Source organism: Mus musculus, chromosome 17 (genome assembly GCF_000001635.26).
Source record: "Mus musculus strain C57BL/6J chromosome 17, GRCm38.p6 C57BL/6J".
NCBI lineage: Eukaryota > Metazoa > Chordata > Mammalia > Rodentia > Muridae > Mus > Mus musculus.
Genome location: NC_000083.6, coordinates 87,187,052 through 87,195,285, shown reverse-complemented (window position 1 = coordinate 87,195,285; position 8,234 = coordinate 87,187,052). Strand labels below are relative to the sequence as shown.

General features: G+C 47.3%; 1 long non-coding RNA gene across 1 annotated transcript; it reads left to right on the top strand.

The window, feature by feature from the left end:
- Positions 1-343: 343 nt before the first annotated feature.
- Positions 344-3,070, top strand: C330024C12Rik (RIKEN cDNA C330024C12 gene). Its single transcript, NR_046016.1, has 4 exons — positions 344-1,021; positions 2,164-2,338; positions 2,435-2,665; positions 2,759-3,070. It is a non-coding gene; the product is annotated as an RIKEN cDNA C330024C12 gene (long non-coding RNA).
- The last annotated feature ends 5,164 nt before the right edge of the window (positions 3,071-8,234 follow it).

The following is an 8,234-nucleotide window of genomic DNA, read 5'->3' as shown; positions in this document are numbered from 1 at the left end:
TTCATGAAGGATGTCTCTGTAAAAAAAAAAAAACTGCCTTGGCTTGAGGAAGAGACCATCCTCAAACCCTTCTCTCTGCGGCAGACTTGCTGTGTAGCCCAGATTGGCTTCGACCTTGCAGTCCTGTCTCCGCATCCCAGACGCTGCTACATAGGCATGCACCACTGCACACGGCCCAGGAGGGAATGATCAGGGTGTGAGCTCCTCAAACTCTCCTGTTTCGCTGGCCTGGATTCCTTGTTTGAGGACTTGCCCCAAAGCTGATCATGTTCCACGACTGCATGTCTAAGAAAGGGGTGGTACAGAATTGGAAGAGGCATCCTAAACCACGTGGGCCTCACCATTCTTTAGGATGATGGCAGGCAACAGCTGTGGTAAAGGTAGGAGTCAGAGTTAAGTCTGAACTGGCTATGTGTGAGCGCTCGACCTCCAGCGGACGCTCTGCTAATGCGTCAAACCATGCCTGACCGTGCACCGTGAGTACAATAGGAAGCTTGTGAAGAACGTTCCTGCAATAATACCTGCTCTGCTATGGATCACTTGAGGGCCCTCAGGCAAGCCTTGTGAGGGAAGGTGGCTCTGAAGCCCCTTCCCTACAGGGTGGACAGGCTGCCAGACAGACAACAGGGCGGGTCTGCTGTTTTGGGTGAGAAGGCCAAGGATCAGCAAGGCTGAACAGCAGAGAACAGATGATGATGCTCTAAACCAATGGGTCTCAACCTTCCTAATGCTCCAGCCCTGCCCTTTAATGTTGTGGTGATCGCCAATCATAAAATTATTTCTGTTACTATTCATAACTGTAATTTTGCCACGGTTATGAATAATAATGCAAATATCTACTATGTAACCCCCATAAAAGGGTCCTTTGACCCACAGGTTGAGAACCACTCCACTGTCCCTGTATTTGTCTTCCACCTCATCTCTTCAGCCTCCTGTGTGTAAAATGCAGCTCGTTCTTCCGCTTAAGGGTTCTTTGAAGATTCAATGAAAGACTCTGCAAAGGTCATGGAAAAATCCAGAGGTAAGGAAGACTGTCCTTGGACTTGGTTGCCCTGTTTCTCCCTCCACTGGAGATACAGACGAAGCCTCTGTGTGAGTTCAGAGAGGTTCCCACTTCCCATCGTCTGCTCCCCAGGAAAACCACACGGAAACTCTGTAAAGGCCCCTTGTGCCCGTGGCTCGCCCATCAGGAAGCCTGGGGCTTGGCTGGGGCCCCGGGAAGCCGAGGGCTGGAGGTGGCCCACGCCTCAAGTGCAGCTGGCCCAGTTTGAAGCAGCTTCTGATGTCTGTGATCAGAGAGAGTCTCAGATCACTCAGGTGCCCCCATGGCACAGATGTGAAAGTCAAGGCAGAAAGCCAGTTAGCAGAGGGGCAGCATTTCAGTTGGGGGCTCTGGCTTCCATTCTAGAGTCACCACAGCAGCACACCCCCCGCCCCCCCCCGGGAAAAACTCTCTGATCCTCCTGCAAAATTCTTTGCTACTGCTCAATGTCGGTGGATTAGAACATTTGGCAAGCAGGGCATAGTAGAGGTGCCTCCGCAGTTAGGAGGGCGTTTCCTGAGGCTAAGACTCTGCGGGAGAGAAAGGAATGTGTGAAAGAAGGGGCTTGGTTGTTTGGGAGCAGCTGGAAGACTATGTGGGCGGTGGCCTCCAGCTGGTCCAGGTGTGCTGGGGTGTTGGGGGAGCCACAGGACATCACCAAGCTGCCCTGACAACTTGGCCTTTGAAAATAAAGTTACTTTCTCTCCTAACTTCTCTTCTAACAACAACAACAACAAAAACAAAAACAAAACTAGAAGCCACCCTGCTCCTTCCTGCCAAGGTCTGAGAAGCTGGTCTTCAATCCTGGTTGCACCGCAAAATGCTTTAGGCTGTTTCTGCAAACCCTCAAAGAAAGACTTGAGGACCTGGTGAATTGAGGACCTGTGTGTGTGTGTGTGTGTGTGTGTGTGTGTGTGTGTGTGTGTGTGTGTGTTGGGGGAGTGGCCATGAGCGTTTCTGAACACTTCTCCATCTTGCTGAGTAGCCCGGAGAACCTCCAGGGTGGAGGCAGTATGCAGCTCCACTCATGCTCTCCAGGCCTCCCTCCCAGGAAGGCTGCCGGGAGGGCTTGCCCTCAGCTCCTCCATCTCTCTTCATTAATTTTATTTGCTGTCTTCCAGGTGCTGCCCTGGGTCCTCTAAGGAGCCATTCTGAATATGAGTGTCTGCTTTCTTCAAAGCTTACCAGTTAGAGGCCCTGCAGGGACCAACAACCCAGCTGTGATTCGCTTGTGACTGATGTTTGCAGAGCCACGTGTGCACCACCTGACAAGGGTGAAGGGGCGGAGCACAGACAGTAAGCCCCTCCCACGCTTCCCCTTCCCAGTCCCCCTGGCCTGCTCGGAGACTTCACTGCCCCATCCAGTCACACACACATTTTATTCTGACACAGCTACAGAAGATGGGGCTGGATTCTTAAATATCCATTTTTATGGCGAGGATTAGTGAAGCGCCATGAAATCGATGTTGTCTATGAACTCACAGCACAGTGGAGATTTTTGGTTTCTTTGGAGACTCAGTTGCGTCTTATGAAAGGATGTTTTGCTGAGAACAGACGTGTTTTTCGGGCATGTGAAGTTTTGCTAGCAGATGCTTGGGAAGGCACATGGTGTTTGGGAAGACTGTAAGTATAACTCAACAGGCAGTGGGCAGATGCTGTGTGGCATTGGTTCACCTTGCCTTTTGTTGTTGATGTTCATTTGTCATGACTTTGTAGAGAGAAACGCACCAAAGAACTTCTGGAGGTGTCCTGGACTCTTCTTGCTGCTTCAGAGGACTTGTGCTGATTGGCAGAAGTTCCTGGTTTACTTCTGGATCAAGCTGCTGCTGCTGCTGCTGCTGCAAGTGGACTGGACTGCTGACAATGAAGATTGGACTCACCCCCAAAGAGCTACTTCTAAACAGGTCCACCTTCCTTGTCCTGTCAACCGCCTTCTCCCCTACCTTTGGTCGGTGAGCTATAAGGGAGGGGGAAGTATTTAAGAAACATTATTGAAGTAGGTTTGAAAAATATAAGCCTATATCACAGTATGTGAAGGTGGTCTGGACTCTCTTCTCCAAAACATAGTCTATGCTAACAGTGGGGCTGTCCCCAGAGCAGGCAGGACTTGGCCCAAAGCCTTGCTTGATCAGAGGATGGACCCTGTATAAAGGCCTACTTGGTTTTGAGTTCTTGGGGGCAAGGCTATGATGGAATATTAATTTGCTGAGTCTGGGAAGTGTGTACACGAACACCACAGTCCTCTCACAGGAGTGCGAAGGGCCCGTATTTCACACTGGATCCAGAAATTCTGTATCAAAGGCTGCACTAGCTAGAAGCAAACAGGAAGACCGCGAAGGTGAATGTAAGGTTGCTGGTAATTTACCAAGAGTTTTACATTTGCTTGGAGCTCACTTCCTTCTGGGGCATCAAGGAGAAGGGGTGTGGGGCCAGCAGAGTAATGTCTGCCAAGGGCACAGGTGGTCTAGCTTACCTCACTGGATCTCCATAGATACCAGAATCTTGGGTAGCACCCTCCACTTACATGTGTGATGGAGGGGCAAAAAGATCAATTAAGTTGTCTAAGGTCATAAAACAAAGAGAGTGAGGGAGCACAGGCTTGCCCCACCCTAGTGGCCACTCTCTCCTCACTGATGCTGCAGGGATGTCCCCAAGTGTTCCAAAGCGCTGACCCCTCAGCTGACCACCCAATAGTGCCTTGTGTGACCTGGGTCATAGAAGGCTCAAGCCAGAATCGAGCATAGCCCTTACCCACACCCCATTCTCCAGTAGCGTACCCCAGGCTCAGTTCCTGGTCTCTGCCAAGGCACAGCAAGAAAATGGCAGAGAAAGAGAATATGGGCCACTCATTCTGTGGAACCCAGACCTTGGTTGGAGATTCTGGGCACATAAGAGGCATTGGGATGTTCTCTGCAAACTTCAAATATCCCATAATTCTACAGGGTTTGCTTACTCTCCATAGGGAAAGACCCTTAGTGGACTCCACGAGAGGCTCAGGCGGGGGAGGAGCTTTGGGTCAACAAGGACCCAGAGGTGGCAGTGGCACCCCTGAATCATGGAGCAGAGTTACAGGCAACTGCTGTGAGGCAGAGAGGATAAAAGAGCCTCTGAAGGAGGCTGTGCTCCCACCGACTTGTGCTAACCTGGTTTCTTGCCTCGGGAAAGCTCTCTGGCTCCTCTTGGTCCTGAGAGTAATCACAGGGCTATGATGTCCTCAGCATGGAACTCGCCACCCTGCTCTGAACTCTGCTTGGTGTCTAGCTCTCCCTCTGTACTGTAAGTCCAGTGCGGCCAAATCTCTCTCTTGCTATCCCCAGCTATGGGGTTACAGCCTGACATAGGATGGTCTCTTAAACTGGGCTAGAAGATTTCATTGTGTGAGTCAAACAGGAATAGGGCATCCAGCAAATAGCATTTCTTCCTCATCAGAATGAGTCAGATGGATGGAGAGTCTATGGCAACGTTGGCTCCTGCTGAAGGGTGGGCTGGGTGTTAAGTGAGATGGGACTGTGGCTGGAGAGATGGCTCAGGAGAGCATCCCAAGCTATTGCAGAAGGGCAAGGCATGGTCACCAGCACCCACATCAGGCAACTCACAACAGCTTGTATTTAAGTATAGTTCCAGGGTATCTGAGGAAGCACTTACCGCTCAGGCCCACACACATACACATAAAATAGAAAATTCATTTAAATCTTTAATGTTTAAACATTTTTATTTATTTATTTTAGGAGGTAAGATCTTCCAGTGATGACCAGGCTATCCTGGCACTCGTCAGCCAAAGCAATCCTACTGTCTTAGGCTTCCAGGGAGCAGGGATCACAGACTCACACATATGTGCAGTCTTACCCTGTCATAGATGTCCTGGGTTATAAGAGTCAGTGGTAAGTGTGTCTGCCACCTAACCTCACAGAGAGAAAAGCAAAGAGGAGCCCTGCCTTCACAGAAGGGCACTCACCCTGTCCAGTGAAAAGTCGGCCGGGGCTGGGATGTTATCTAGGGGGAGATGTTTCGATAGAGAAAAGAGAAGATGAGAAAGAGAAAAAGAGACATCTCCACATTTGATTTGCTGATTGGTGTGTTTGTCACTGTCCCCATAAAGGGGGCTCATGGCCTGCACAACTGTCTTTATTCCTTTTAAAGTTGAGCTTTATTATTTAAAATAAAATGGAGGTACGTGGATAAAAATGTAGCCTTCATCTCAAAGCCTGCCCCACCCCCACCCTGGGATCTTGGGCAAGCTGCTTGCTTCTCCAGGATTCCATTTCTTCTCCGTTAACTTGGACTTGTTCCTACCATCTGCAGCCGATTCTGGGGTCATGTGAAGTGTGCGTACATCAAAATCACTGTGCCATGCAAAACTGCACAGTAAAATCCACAGGGCTTACAATTCCTGTATTCAACAAACCAAGGACACAGAGAAATGACATCAACAGAATCAGAGCTATTTATAGAAAGCCCACAGCCAACATGGCCAGTGGTGAAGGATGAAAGCCTTTCTTCTCAGATCAGGAGCAAGACAAGGGTGCTTGCTCTCACTTCTGGACAATTCAATTATAAAACATTGAGTGAGCTGATTTTAAAAATGTGCAAATCATTTAAGCATGTAAATAAACATTTCTCCAAAGATGATGTACAAATAGCTAGCACACATGTGAAAAGATAATTACCATCCTTAATCTTCAGAGAAATGTAGAGAAACCAGACTATAGGGGGACATCATCTTTTGCCCCTGGAGCCTGTGTGCACCGGTGGTAGGATTGAAACTGGTGCAATCACTGTGGAAGACAGTTTGGCGGTTCTTTAAAATATTCAACATACAATTACCATATAAACCAGTAATTCTACTTTTGGGTATATATGCCAAAGAATTCAAGCAAGGTCTGGAAGACATATTGACATGTTCATCATCAGAGCAGCAGGCTTCCCAGCAGCCAAAAGGTGGAAGCCACCCACGTGTCCATCAGTGGAAGAATGGGTAAATGGAATGTGGTATATACACAATTTTGTTTGCACTGCTACCATGAAATACCCAAGTCTTGGTATTTACAAAGAACAGAAACTTAGGCTGAGTATGGTGACAAATGCCTATAAGCCCAGCACCTGGGAGGTGGAGATAAGGAGATTATGGATCTGAGGCCAGCCTGGGCTATATAGTAAGACCTTCAACCATCGACATACCCTAATCAAATCAAATCAAACAACAAAAACTCCACCCCAAAAGAAAACATGTCAGGAATCAATTTTCCTCTGTTCTTAGAAGCTGGAAGTCTCAAATAAAGGTCCTGACAGACTCAGCGTCTGCTGAGGACTGCTTTCGGCTTTGTAAATGGCGCTCGTAGCCATAATGATAGGGCCGAAGGGATGACACCATCTTCACACAGTGAAAAGCCAAAGGGAGGAAGTCCTCCCTGCATACCTTCCTAGGAGCACTAATCTCACCCATAAAGACACAATCCGCATGGTTTAATCAGTTCCCAACACACCACCACTTAGTACCATTACCGCAGGCTATTTCCAACATAAGAATCTTAGGGTACAAGCCATAGCAGCGCAGAGAATAGTATATTAGCCTTAGGAGAAAAACAGAAGAAGAAAATCTGCCAGGAAGTGATCATGCACGCCTTTAACCCCATTAAAGGAGGTCTGAGTTCATGGCCAGCCAGGTCTACAGAGCAAGTTTCTGGACAGACAAGGCTACACAGAGAAACCCTGTCTTGAAAAACCAAAGAAAAAGAAAAAGGAGGAGGAAGAGGAAGAGGAGGAGGAAGAAGAGAAGGGGGAGAGTCTGATATATGCAGTATAGATGAGCCTTGAGGACATTAGACCAAGGTAAATAAACCTGTCTCCAAAGTCCAACACTGTAAATTCTGCTTATAGAAGGCTCGTAAAGTCATGCACAGGAACGGAAAACAGGATGTGGCTAGTAGGACTTGAGGGGGAAAAAAGGTTTTATTATTTGATTTTATTTTTGAGAGAATACAGTTTCATGAAAAATGTTAATAAAAAATGTACAGAGTGGTTTTACAATGTAAATCCTTTGAATGCTAGGTTACTTTAAGCCGGGTGTGGTGGCGCACACCTTTAATCCCAGCACTTGGAAGGCAGAGGCAGGCCTGGTCTACACAGAGAAACACTGTCTTGCAAAACAAAAAAAAAAAACAAAAAAAAAAAAGAAGGAAGGAAAGAAAGAAAGAAAGAAAGAGAGAGAGAGAGAGAGAGAGAGAGAGGGAGGGAGGGAGGGAGGGAGGGAGGGAGGGAGGAAGAAAGAAAGAAAGAAAGAAAGAAAGAAAGAAAGAAAGGAAAAAAAAGAAATGGTTACTCTATGCTATGTGACTTTTTTTAAACCACGATAATAATTTTTATTTATTTATTTATTTTATGTATATGAGTACACTGTCACTGTCTTCAGACAGGGCTGAAGAAGTCATCATATCCCTTTACAGATGGTTGTGAGCCACTATGTGGTTGCTGAGAATTGAACTCAGGACCTCTGGAAAAGAGCAGTCAGTGCTCTTAACAGCTGAGCCATCTCTCCAGCCCTCATCATAATAATACTTATAGAGACTATCAGGGGTTATGGCAAAAATGAGATTAAAGCATAATATTTAAAAATTCATCAGTGCCACATAGAAGATATCAGGACATAATAAAGTGTAGTTTTAAAAAAAAGCATATTAAATAATGAAAATACGTAAATATTATAATAAATACATTTTCCTTGAAAAAACTCTGGAGTTGGCCCGTGGTGTGGGAGGGTTGTGCATAGTGGGGGAAGGGCATTTACAGTCAGAGAGTGGACACAGATGTGACTGGCAGGTCTTGTAGCCATTAGTGGGTTATGAGTGTGGTTGGGTAACGATCTGTTTCTGGAAATGCCCTTGAAGTCTTACCCAGAGGGATGCCTTACGTGGAGCGTAAGAATCACCTAGATCAACAGAGTCGACAATCAAGATCAGCCGTCACGACGTACAGCCGAGGTCCCCACAGATAACTCTTGAGAACCCTGCTGGACTTTCCGCTTTGCAGAGCCAGCGCTTGCTGTTTCGTGGTGTTATAAAGAAGCAGCGTAACTCAGAGGTGATAGACACAGGGCTGTGTGTCCCAGTGCCCACCCGTCAGCAGGCCGCAGCTCGCTGATCACCACCAGATTGTTTCTCATGTGGAAAGTCTCACGAGAGCAAAGATAGATTTA